General features: G+C 31.4%; 1 protein-coding gene across 1 annotated transcript in view; it reads left to right on the top strand.

Annotated features, from left to right (window-relative positions):
• LOC126886950 (tensin) overlaps positions 1–14,280 on the top strand; it is a 1,001,992-nt gene that overhangs the window by 730,625 nt on the left and 257,087 nt on the right. The window lies entirely within an intron of this gene.

The following is a 14,280-nucleotide window of genomic DNA, read 5'->3' on the forward strand; positions in this document are numbered from 1 at the left end:
CGTGCGACACGTTCAATACCAATTGTTCACATTTATAACAAAAAAACTAAAATGAATTGGAGCTGTATACACCAGTCACAAATAGTAATTATATATTTCAACGAATTAAATATTTTGTTCAAACGCCGTTAGATGGCAGTACAAGTACTTATTGGACGAAATAGGATATCAATAATCGGGGACAATGTATTAAAAACAAATGGAGCTACATGCAAAAAATTATAGAATAGTTGTCCTCATTTGAGGGCACGGTGAACTAAAGGATTAAAGCATGCGATGCGAGAATAATAAACGAGAAGAGACACACAAACAAAAATATATTTCAAAAAATTCAAAAAGAAAACTAAAATTGTATGGGCATTAGGATTTCAAAAAAGTTTGATTGAAAAGGCTGAGGAGAGGGGGGCCGGCGCCATCACAAGTTGAGGTTGACACCTTTTTTAGCTAGTTTGGCCCTACCATTACAACCAATTCACATTATTAGTGCTGTCGCCAGGGGGGTACAACGGCCTCCTTTATTTAGATGGACTTACCCAGATTTTTTAAGTATTTTGACCCGTAGAACACGAATTTTTTGGGTAACAGTTGATCCGGATGTCGATAAGATTGTTATAAACAAAAAACTTGCAGAATTACATAACATCGATTTTTCGTAAGAAACATTTTTTTGTATTTTTTGGATCATTCTAAGCAAGAAAGTTTTTTCATGTAGGATGCATGTAGTTCAAAGTAGGTTGTAGGAACTTTTCATGTAATTCATAGTTTTCGAGACAAACGCGGCTAAACTTTCAAAAAATCGAAAAATTGCAATTTTTGAACCCGAATAACTTTTGACTAAAAAATAAAATAGCAATTCTGCTTACCGTATTTGAAAGTTCAAGTAAAATTATACCGATTTTGATTATTTGCATTGCTAAAAATTAATATTTTTATTGTTAAACAAAGCTATAAACACATAGTGCTTGAGTGATGTTTTCAATGCATTTCTCATTTAAAATCGAACGAGTAGGTACAACTGCAAGCGCCTGCAAACTGGCAATTTCTACGTAGCATGCGTAAAATCCCATGCATTGGGCACGCGTCAAAACGCTCAAACATTATTTGTTTATAGCTTTTTTTTAACAATAAAAAATAGTATATTACTTTATGAGGCGGAGAAGCATGACTTTTCTTGACGCGCCCGATATTACGCGCCGAACGAAGTGAACGAAGTAATAGAGGGCAAGTCAAGAAAAGTCGCTTCTTTGCCGAATAAAGTATACTTACTATTTTTTCTTCAAACGTAGCAATTTTCAACCATAAATAGTACAATTCATACGCTATTTTTACTCGAAATTAACTGTGACAACTATCAAAGTCGTCTAGATGTTAGAAATTAAAATAATTAAGTCATCGGAATGATTGCTGAAAGTTGTGCTCGACCATCAGTATCATCAACAATTACCAATGCGTATCAAGAGTCGGGAACATTTTTGCACGGTTTCAATTTTGAAAATGCCTCATTAACTAATTGTACTTTTAATATTACTATAAATAAAAATGATGTTTAATTGTTGTTAATGACATTTGTGTTGTTGCTTTGTGGAATGTTTCATATTGTTGCCATGACAACATTTTTCCCTCCGCTGTAAAGAAATGGGAAAAAAAACTGCTGCCGGCGGAGACATCAAACTTTGACAGGATCAAGTTAGATAAGTAATGTCATCATTATTTGACATTTGAAGAAAAAATAATTTTTAGCAATACAAATAATCAAAACCGGTATAATTTGACTTTAACTTTAAAATTTAACTTTCAAATGCGGTAAGCAGAATTGTTATTTTATTTTTTAATCAAAAGTTATTCGCGTTCAAAAATTGCAATTTTTCGATTTTTTCAAAATTCAACCACGTTTATCTTGAAAACCATGCACTTTACGAAAAAACTTAAAAGAAAATTTTTTGCTTAGAATGACTCAAAAAATACAAAAAAAATGTTTTGTTTTGCGAAAAATCGCTGTTATGTAATTCTGCAAAGTTCTTTTTACCCAAAAAAATCGTGTTCTACGGGTCAAAATACATTAAAAAAACTTGGGTAAGTCTATCTATAAAGGAGGTCGTTGTACCCCCCTGGCGACAGCATTATATCCATGTTTTTATTTATTATTGAAATCGTAATTTAAAATCTAATGTAGTAAAAATAAGTGTAACTTAATACAACGAGATGACAGTGTGCATAAAATACCCAAAGTGACACCACATGTGCTAATCGTCTAGTTAACAGAATTAATCGTTGACATTTTGCAACCAAATACAACCGAATAATGTACCCAACGAAGCGGATTTAAATCCACGTCCATTATTCAGTCTTTATCGGTTCAGAAAATCGTGAGGATTTATTTGTGTGGCGCTAAAGCTGCTGTCAATCATGCTTCGTTTATCAAACACAGCGAAGAAAATAAAAGGACAAGAAGAAACACGCGACTCTATTATCGCACTCAAAGAGCACGAAATGTTTTACCCTGTTTTTGAAGCGGTTTTTCACTTTAGTAAAGGTTTTAAACTACAAAGAGCTATTAAAAATTATTAAAAATTCAAATGGAGGTAATGCACATGTTACATTTTTCACAACAATATCACCATGATTAGTACCACTTAAGTTTAGGCAGCCACTTATTAGGCCACTTACGCTTAGTTGCAGCGCATAAAAGTTTAAGAATATATATATTTTGTTATATTTCTATTTGATATAAAAATTAAAATTTGATAATTATAAACAAAATTCACTTTAATATAAAATATTTTTAATTTTCTCAACCTCGGGCATATAAATTTAGAACAACCTGTATACAACAAATTGTTATATTTAATTTTAAGAAGTGATTAGAATAAGCGTACGAAACTCGGAACAATGTGCTTAGATAAACAAAGTGAATGACGCGTACCATTATCGTTCTTCTCGGAAGGTCGATCATTAGCCTATGCTAAATAAAACTCAGTGAAATAGATGATAGTTCATTATCGTTTTTCGCGGAAGGTTTCGATCATTAGCCTATGCTAAATAAGACTCATTTGAAAGAGAGAATAGGTCATTAAAATTTGTAAATAGTTAGAAAGTATTTTAGAATGGGAATTAAATATTTTCTTTTGAAATCCATTAAGCATATTTAGAAAGATTAAAAATTGGTTTTGAGGAATATTACGAATGAGAGTTGGTGGTGGAAGATTGATTTGTGAATCTGGAAGGGATATTTAGAAAGTAGGGGAATGGATGAGAAAGTGAGATCAGAATGTTTTGAGCTGTCGAGAAGTGAAGTCGAGTAGTAGACGGTAGTGTTCGAGGAGGGAGAAAGCCGGTAGTTCCGTGAGTGTGGAGTATCTATCGTGGAACGAGAAGTAGGCCAGGTCGAGAGTAAAAGAACCTCCTTGAGCCCAGAGTGTCCCGGTAGCTGATAGCAGTTTCGAAAAAGGTAGAACACAGCATCACGACAAAAGCAGGAACGAGAGCTATTCGAGCTAGTTTTTCAAAGGAGAACATCACTGGAAGCCAGGACGATGTTTGATCGCAGCCAAGGATAGCAGGAACGGGTTTTGTGTGAGGACATTTTCAGTTCACCAGAAAAAGGTCAGTCTCATTTGTTTGGACATGAATGTATGGGTTTTTCGTATTAAATTCCACATAAAAATTGAATAACAATCAATAATATCAGAAAAGCTTCATCAAACTTAAATAGAGTTGTTGCTAATAACTCCTAATAATTAAATGTTAATAAAAACTTTCAATTGAAAACCAAAAGGAAATAAGATTCCCATTTGTAAATGTTATGTTTAAGAATAATAAGAAATAGCAAATATTAAGCAATGATTGCCTTTTAAATAAAATAAAAAATATTTTTATTATAATTGTAACCCATATGTGTATTTTTTTTTACTCTTTTCTTTTCTATCCCGATTAGGAACCATTAAGAAATATTTAGAATCCACGAAAGTAAGTAATTAATTTATAATTCGCCCTGAGATTGAAAACATATTGATATGTGATCTGGTTAATTAATTAGATTAGTATTAGTACATTGATTAAATTAAGTGACATATAAGAATATTATCTCATATCAATAATCAAGATCACATCAACTGTCGTCCAACGTGGAAAGCATTGTAAAGTATTTCTAGTGGCAAATTTGAAGGATAGAAAGAGTAAAGCCGGTATTTGAAAATGTATATGCCTGTGGTAAAAAGTGAGATACTTACATTTGATAACATAAAATTTTAGATCTCTTTAGGTACAAATTTTACATAACTGATTTAATATTTTATGTTGTTCTGAAGCTATTTCCTTGTGGCATTTTTATGATTAATTATTTATATGGGAAATAAGCCACAATTAAAATGAAAAAATAATTTTATTAACGTTTCGACGCCCAAATCGGGTGCCGTTGTCAAAATACAAAATATTACTAAAATAAACTAAAGTGTTGTTGCTAAGCAAAAAAAATTCTTCTAATAATTTATTTAATCTCACTCATTTATATTGGCAATTCAGACATATATTATACATTTTAAAGTAGAAGACTTTAAAATGATATTGCCAATATTTATGAGTTGCGTTCCTGGGACGACTTACTGAAAGATAGTTCATTCGATTACATGAAATTAACCCCAACTCAAGAATATCCGTCATAAAAAATTATAGCATGTGATATGTCTTTAAAAAGACAACCAAATGCAACGACAGTAAAATTCTCGCGTTAGAGACTTCATAGTAAATCACAAGGGAAAACCAGGAAAAACCCTGTGATACTATCCCGACATCGTAAGTATTTGGTCTTACATTAATTTACTCTCAAAAAATAATACCAAATTCTGACTTGTAACATGTTTAAATTATAAATAATATTAATAATACTAGATATATAAGTAATACTAAAATATAAAATATGTACTAGCTCGATATTATTGACTTACTAATCTTGGTATTTTCTTTCTATTGACTTCCTCTTTCAGTATGGGTAACCACATCCTACTGCATTCTACCGAGGAATTTGCGACACAATTGGTTTCATTTAGCATAATTAGAGCCGCTTCTTTGATTTTTCTCTTTTTACTATCTGATTCTTTCAGGACTATACTTGAATCTCTCCACTGAACTCTATGTTCATTATCCCATGCGTGTTGACATATTTGAGATCTCTCAAATTCTCTATTTTTAATATAAGATTGATGTTCACTTATTCTAACGTCTAATGGTCTTGATGTCTCACCTAAATAAAATTGTTCGCATTCACAAGGTATTTTATAAATGCAATTCTTTGTTCTTTCTTGATCATTGTTAGGTTTAGTTTTAGATAGAATAGATCTCAATGTGTTTGTTGTTTTGAATGTTGTTGAAATGTTGAATTTATTTCCTATTGTTTTAAGTTTCTCGGATAGTCCTTTTATATATGGTATTGATATTTTCCTCGTATTATTTCTGGTGAATGTTGTAGGATCCCGTTCTAAGTTGTTCTGTTCCATTCGATCCAATCTTGACAATTCCTTATTTATAAACGATAAAGGATAATCATTTTTTAATAAAACAGATGTTAACAATTGTTTTTCTGCTAAAAAGGAATTTTCGTTAGAACAAGTAATTTTGGCTCTATCATATAAGGATTTAATGATTCCCTTTTTAACGTTGATGTTGTGATTTGACTTGTAATTGAGATATCTGTTGGTGTGTGTTGGTTTTCTATACACTTGAGTCTCATATCCAATATCCTTCTTTGAGATCAAAACATCGAGGAAAGGTAGGCTGTTATTGTATTCCTTTTCCATTGTAAATTTTATTGTCTCTTCTTGATCGTTTATAATATTCAGGAACGTATCCAACAATTCTGATCTATGAGGCCATATTGAAAACACATCATCTACATATCTCCACCATACTGTGGGTTTTAAATTTTGTTTAGAAATAATATTAGTTTCGAAATCCTCCATAAATATATTAGCCAATAATGGAGATAAAGAAGAGCCCATTGCTAGACCAAAATTTTGTTTATAGAATTCATTGTTTAGTTGAAAATAGGTATTATGGGTACATAATGTCAATAACTCCATTATAGCTGATACATTTAGTCTTGTCCTAGTTGCCAATGTATTATAAAATATGAGGACAAAATTACAGATCTAATTACAAATGGACCTTATAGCAAATTAACGAAGGATCCAACGAAGACACTGGAAAACAAAATATATAGAACTTTATTCAAATTTAAAAATGATCTAACATACTATCAAAGAAAATTAATGACACCTCACTACAGTAAGACACCACATTTTTATGGAGTGCCGAAAATTCATAAAGCGAACATACCACTTAGACCCATTTGTAGTACCATCAATTCTCCTTGTAGTGAACTATCAAAATTCTTATTAAACATTTTAAAACCATTTGCTAATAATGATGACACTTTTATAAAAAATACAAAACATTTTTTAAACAAATTGTCAACTATTGAATTTAATCCAAATAATATTTTAGTAAGTTTTGACATAAACAGTTTATTTACAAATGTACCATTAGATAAAACTTTAAACATAATCAAAACGAAATTAGAGAATGATAATACATTGGCAACTAGGACAAGACTAAATGTATCAGCTATAATGGAGTTATTGACATTATGTACCCATAATACCTATTTTCAACTAAACAATGAATTCTATAAACAAAATTTTGGTCTAGCAATGGGCTCTTCTTTATCTCCATTATTGGCTAATATATTTATGGAGGATTTCGAAACTAATATTATTTCTAAACAAAATTTAAAACCCACAGTATGGTGGAGATATGTAGATGATGTGTTTTCAATATGGCCTCATAGATCAGAATTGTTGGATACGTTCCTGAATATTATAAACGATCAAGAAGAGACAATAAAATTTACAATGGAAAAGGAATACAATAACAGCCTACCTTTCCTCGATGTTTTGATCTCAAAGAAGGATATTGGATATGAGACTCAAGTGTATAGAAAACCAACACACACCAACAGATATCTCAATTACAAGTCAAATCACAACATCAACGTTAAAAAGGGAATCATTAAATCCTTATATGATAGAGCCAAAATTACTTGTTCTAACGAAAATTCCTTTTTAGCAGAAAAACAATTGTTAACATCTGTTTTATTAAAAAATGATTATCCTTTATCGTTTATAAATAAGGAATTGTCAAGATTGGATCGAATGGAACAGAACAACTTAGAACGGGATCCTACAACATTCACCAGAAATAATACGAGGAAAATATCAATACCATACATAAAAGGACTATCCGAGAAACTTAAAACAATAGGAAATAAATTCAACATTTCAACAACATTCAAAACAACAAACACATTGAGATCTATTCTATCTAAAACTAAACCTAACAATGATCAAGAAAGAACAAAGAATTGCATTTATAAAATACCTTGTGAATGCGAACAATTTTATTTAGGTGAGACATCAAGACCATTAGACGTTAGAATAAGTGAACATCAATCTTATATTAAAAATAGAGAATTTGAGAGATCTCAAATATGTCAACACGCATGGGATAATGAACATAGAGTTCAGTGGAGAGATTCAAGTATAGTCCTGAAAGAATCAGATAGTAAAAAGAGAAAAATCAAAGAAGCGGCTCTAATTATGCTAAATGAAACCAATTGTGTCGCAAATTCCTCGGTAGAATGCAGTAGGATGTGGTTACCCATACTGAAAGAGGAAGTCAATAGAAAGAAAATACCAAGATTAGTAAGTCAATAATATCGAGCTAGTACATATTTTATATTTTAGTATTACTTATATATCTAGTATTATTAATATTATTTATAATTTAAACATGTTACAAGTCAGAATTTGGTATTATTTTTTGAGAGTAAATTAATGTAAGACCAAATACTTACGATGTCGGGATAGTATCACAGGGTTTTTCCTGGTTTTCCCTTGTGATTTACTATGAAGTCTCTAACGCGAGAATTTTACTGTCGTTGCATTTGGTTGTCTTTTTAAAGACATATCACATGCTATAATTTTTTATGACGGATATTCTTGAGTTGGGGTTAATTTCATGTAATCGAATGAACTATCTTTCAGTAAGTCGTCCCAGGAACGCAACTCATAAATATTGGCAATATCATTTTAAAGTCTTCTACTTTAAAATGTATAATATATGTCTGAATTGCCAATATAAATGAGTGAGATTAAATAAATTATTAGAAGAATTTTTTTTTGCTTAGCAACAACACTTTAGTTTATTTTAGTAATATTTTGTATTTTGACAACGGCACCCGATTTGGGCGTCGAAACGTTAATAAAATTATTTTTTCATTTTAATTGTGGCTTATTTCCCATATAAATAATTAATAATATTTTATTTTACGATATTTACATTTGATATATTTATTGACAATTTATAATATTTGGGTGAGAAAAAGTCGTCTTGGTAACATACTAGTAAAATTTCATATTTGGCGGGGACAGTACTTCTTGAAAACAAATGTCTGTAACAAGAAGCCAAAGCAAAGACAACAAAAAACAAAAAGAACATTCAAATCAAGAGAATAATTCAGACCAAGAAGATATTTTAGACAAGACAATCATGGCATCAGAACAGCAAGAATTATCAGGAATAGATAAATTATTACAAATGATGCAACTCCAGTCACAAAGAATGGAACAGAAAATGGATGAAACACAACAAAAACTGGATGACAATCAAAGAGAAACAAAACAAACAATGGAGAAAAATCAGGAAGAAACATCAAAGAAAATGGATAAAGTGGATCAAAAAATGGAGGAAACACAACGAAAAATGGATGAAACACAACAAAAATTGGATCAAAAAATGGATGAAACAAAAAGAATAATGCAAGAAAATCAGAAGGAAACAAAACAAGCCATAGAAGAGAACAACAAGAAAATGGAGGAACGCATAGAAAAGTATGAAATGAAAATTCAAGATAAAATAAAGGAGTTAACGAATGGCCAGAAAAAGGAACTAGAAAATTTGGAAAATAAGTTGGAAAATGCTATTCAAGTAGACAGAGAAGAAGTGGAAAAAAGAATCACAGAAATAGAAAAACAAGTCACCGAAAACCGGACGCAACAAAATGTCGGAGAAAGAAGAGAAATGGTTATACATAGCACAGATGACGTGAAGATAAGGTTTGGCGGGGATGTAAGAAGATTACACCCAGTGCCGTTCATAAATAGCCTGAAAAAGAAAATACAGCACATCGGAAATTTCGAAACAGCAAAAGAAACTATCAGAAACCATCTCAAAAATGAAGCAAGCCTATGGTTCGATTGCAAAGAAGAAGAATTTGACAGTTGGCAACAATTTGAACAAAAATTTTTGAATTATTTCTGGGGAAAAGTCCAACAATTGGAAATTAACAAGGAATTGCAAAATGGGAAATACAATGATAGGATGGGTATATCAGAAAGGACATATGCATTACAAATTTACTATAACGCAAAACATTTACAATATAATTACTCATCGGAACAATTAGTCGAACTGATTGCAAGACATTTCGAAGAAACGCTGGAAGACCATATCACATTGCAAAACTACAAAGACATAGATAGTTTATGCCAATTCCTACAAATAAGAGAATTACGTGTAAAAGAAACAAAATCAAGAAGGTCGCGAGAAGATTACAGGCCCCGAGAAACACAGGATTACAGAGATAGAAATCAAAATAGGAGGGACTATACAAGACGAGATTTTAATCCCAGAAGGGAAAACGAAAATAGAGACAACGGAAGAGGAAATTATGAACAAAGAAATAGGCAATGGAATGAGGACAGAAATCGAGAATACCAGAATAGAAACACCACACGCTCAAATCAAGAAAACAGAAATAATGGTAGACAAAATGAACAGGGATATCAAGAAAACCGAAACAGATCCGACAGACCAAGAGAAAATAGAAGAGAAGTAAATAATACCCAGACAGATGGATATGACGGAGAGAGACATTATGACGAAAATATAAACAACGATGAGCAACCGGCGTTTTTTCACGACGGCGCTCACTAAAAACCAAAAATCAAACAGGAATCTTTTGTAACCCCAAGGAGTTTATTAAATTGGCAAGAAACAACGAAAAGAAAAATGGAGTTAATTTAAAATTTGTGGATGGATTTATCAACGAGAAACCAATTAAAATTATGATAGACACTGGATCTGAAATAACATTGGTCAACAGAAAACTAATAGAAGAAGTTAATTTAACAAATTTAATTTACAAAATACCTAGGGTAAATTTAGTGGGCGCAAACAAACGGACATTGGCAACTATAAATGAAGGCATACGAGTAATGGTACGACTGGGTAAGAAGATGTATGCACTACAATGTGTAATAATGCCAAACATGTCACATGACATGATAGTAGGAGTTGACGAATTGGCAGAAAAACATTTAGTGATAGATTTTAAAAATAATACGATGAATCTAACAGAAGAAAAAGAAGAAGAACAGGACAAGGAACAGGAGAAACAAAATACGGACGAATCAGGTAAAGAACAAACAGTGGAAATGAATTTGGCAACGAAGCAAGGACAAAGAAGAAAAGGGAGAAAAAGTCAGAAAAAGACAAAAGAAAATGAAACCTGTGGCTCCCCAAAAGAAGAGTTGAGCCCAGAAGAAGAAAATTTGAGAGTATCAGAAACAAAGGAAACCTGGGATTCCTCAAAAGAAGAGACGAGCTCAGGAGAAGAAGAAATAAAGCAAAAAAATGAAAGCGAAAAAGATATGATCGAAACAGTGGCATTTGAAGAGGAGGCATATGAAAACGAGGATGCAGAATACACGATAAAAGTATGTGAAAAATCTGAGGAAAAAGACAGAAGATTAATATGGGAAAAAGGGAAAGACAACATAATAGCCGACACTCTAACACAGGATGAGGACACTGAAAATAAGGAAACAATTACTCTACAGGTGGGACTAATTAGAGTAATACAAGAAGAAGGGGTATAAGACGTAGATTAAAGTAAGGAAATATACAGGGAGTTGGTTTTGCCTCGAGAAAATTTATTTAAAAATGCAGATAAATTTTATCGAATACAAGGCGGGGATTTGTTATATTTCTATTTGATATAAAAATTAAAATTTGATAATTATAAACAAAATTCACTTTAATATAAAATATTTTTAATTTTCTCAACCTCGGGCATATAAATTTAGAACAACCTGTATACAACAAATTGTTATATTTAATTTTAAGAAGTGATTAGAATAAGCGTACGAAACTCGGAACAATGTGCTTAGATAAACAAAGTGAATGACGCGTACCATTATCGTTCTTCTCGGAAGGTCGATCATTAGCCTATGCTAAATAAAACTCAGTGAAATAGATGATAGTTCATTATCGTTTTTCGCGGAAGGTTTCGATCATTAGCCTATGCTAAATAAGACTCATTTGAAAGAGAGAATAGGTCATTAAAATTTGTAAATAGTTAGAAAGTATTTTAGAATGGGAATTAAATATTTTCTTTTGAAATCCATTAAGCATATTTAGAAAGATTAAAAATTGGTTTTGAGGAATATTACGAATGAGAGTTGGTGGTGGAAGATTGATTTGTGAATCTGGAAGGGATATTTAGAAAGTAGGGGAATGGATGAGAAAGTGAGATCAGAATGTTTTGAGCTGTCGAGAAGTGAAGTCGAGTAGTAGACGGTAGTGTTCGAGGAGGGAGAAAGCCGGTAGTTCCGTGAGTGTGGAGTATCTATCGTGGAACGAGAAGTAGGCCAGGTCGAGAGTAAAAGAACCTCCTTGAGCCCAGAGTGTCCCGGTAGCTGATAGCAGTTTCGAAAAAGGTAGAACACAGCATCACGACAAAAGCAGGAACGAGAGCTATTCGAGCTAGTTTTTCAAAGGAGAACATCACTGGAAGCCAGGACGATGTTTGATCGCAGCCAAGGATAGCAGGAACGGGTTTTGTGTGAGGACATTTTCAGTTCACCAGAAAAAGGTCAGTCTCATTTGTTTGGACATGAATGTATGGGTTTTTCGTATTAAATTCCACATAAAAATTGAATAACAATCAATAATATCAGAAAAGCTTCATCAAACTTAAATAGAGTTGTTGCTAATAACTCCTAATAATTAAATGTTAATAAAAACTTTCAATTGAAAACCAAAAGGAAATAAGATTCCCATTTGTAAATGTTATGTTTAAGAATAATAAGAAATAGCAAATATTAAGCAATAATGATTGCCTTTTAAATAAAATAAAAAATATTTTTATTATAATTGTAACCCATATGTGTATTTTTTTTACTCTTTTCTTTTCTATCCCGATTAGGAACCATTAAGAAATATTTAGAATCCACGAAAGTAAGTAATTAATTTATAATTCGCCCTGAGATTGAAAACATATTGATATGTGATCTGGTTAATTAATTAGATTAGTATTAGTACATTGATTAAATTAAGTGACATATAAGAATATTATCTCATATCAATAATCAAGATCACATCAATATATATATATATATATATATATATATATATATATATATATATATATATATCTTGCTAAGTATGGAACTCATAGGATTATAAGTATATCCAATAATTATGCCAAGTTAGTTATCAGCGAAGATTGAATACACCCTGAAAGAGTCTTCACGGGAGATATATTTAATTTGACCACATAACCGTGAGCAGCATTTACCCCAAATCAACACAACCTTAAGGCACTACTAAAAACAGCATATTATGCTACTCGAGAGTAAACAAAGTCTGCTCTAAAGCTTCGCCTTGGCCGTTAATTTATCTGCGATTTTGGCCATCCTTTATTTTTTACTCGATCGTGTCATAATATACCATAATATCTATTTTTTGGACGTCTTTGATCCCAACCCATCTGGGTTTAATTTACTTCTCTATATTTACGGAACGTCCCTCTCCCGAAAATTTTCCGAAAAAGAAAAGTTGTGTGACTCAACATAACTAATACTCTGGGCTAATTAGCAAAATACAAGGAAAAGTTATTTACCAGTGCTGGAATCGAATCTTATTATTGTATGTATTAAGAATATAGGTATGCAAAGTCCGCAGATAGTGTGCTACTTTTTTTATAAACAAAATGGCGCCCGAAAATCGTGTTTTTTTCAATTTTTGCTCTATAACTCCAAAGATTTTAACTTTACATCCAAAACACCCAAATAAAAATTGACCGCAATTAAATTCTGCACAGAGACGTGTTTCTCCCGATTCAGTTCGACGAAAACTTTCCCCGGAAAAAGCGGGTTTTTCCAACAAAATCTTTAATTTTCAACTAAAATTTTAGATAAGTAATTATAAATCAATATTTAAATAACCTGGTAATGTAAAAGCCCTTTTCGTATCGATTATAATTCCAGAAGCCCATGGAAATTGAATAAACAGTTTAGCAACAATCGAATTGTTAATTAAAAATTTACGGTCGCTATAATAACGACAATAATTATGATGCATAAGAATAACTATGATTTTTTCATAAAAAGACACTATACCTATCTAATGTACTTTACAGAATTGAAATTGGAATATTTAAGCGGCCTCAGGAATATTTTAAAATTATAAACAATTTTTTGGCTTATAAACAAATAGAATATCTCGGGAAATATTAAACTAAATTAAATTGTGAAAACGGTATTCGAAAGACAGCGGCAGGACGCTTCTTTTAAAAGAAAAAACGTTTAATTATGACCAGTGGTTCCTGAGACACAACCAGTCAAAGTTGACCGGAATTTACGCAACGATATAAACAATAGGATCATAATTTTCAAACCAGCACCTTTTTTTGTCCTCTTTCTCCACACCAATTTTCATATCTTTAAAATCCTCATAACATATATTATTATAATAAAAACTATGGATAATACGTGTGAAAATTGACAAAAATAGCAAAATTCCAATCAAAAATTAGGTTGGAGAAAATGTAACCCTCAAAGTTCAAAATCGGTATACGTTAAAAAAATGCATTTTCTCGGCTCCCCATGGAGCAATTTCCTTCATTCTTTTTTTGTTCCCTAATAACTCGAGTAGAGCCATCGAACTAACGCATTAGTAAATGTCAAACTTGCTTTTGTTTTGTTATAATAGATTAATTTGTTTATAAGAACAGAAAACTACATATTTTTTCCAGTTGTAGGCTTTTTTTAGATAAACTTACTACAAGTGTACCTTTTAAAGTTAAAAACATAAATATTCTCATTTGAAAGCTGTATAATTATTTAAACAATTTTTATTTAAACAAATTAAAATTTTGTGTTATAA

Source organism: Diabrotica virgifera, chromosome 6, assembly GCF_917563875.1.
Source record: "Diabrotica virgifera virgifera chromosome 6, PGI_DIABVI_V3a".
NCBI lineage: Eukaryota > Metazoa > Arthropoda > Insecta > Coleoptera > Chrysomelidae > Diabrotica > Diabrotica virgifera.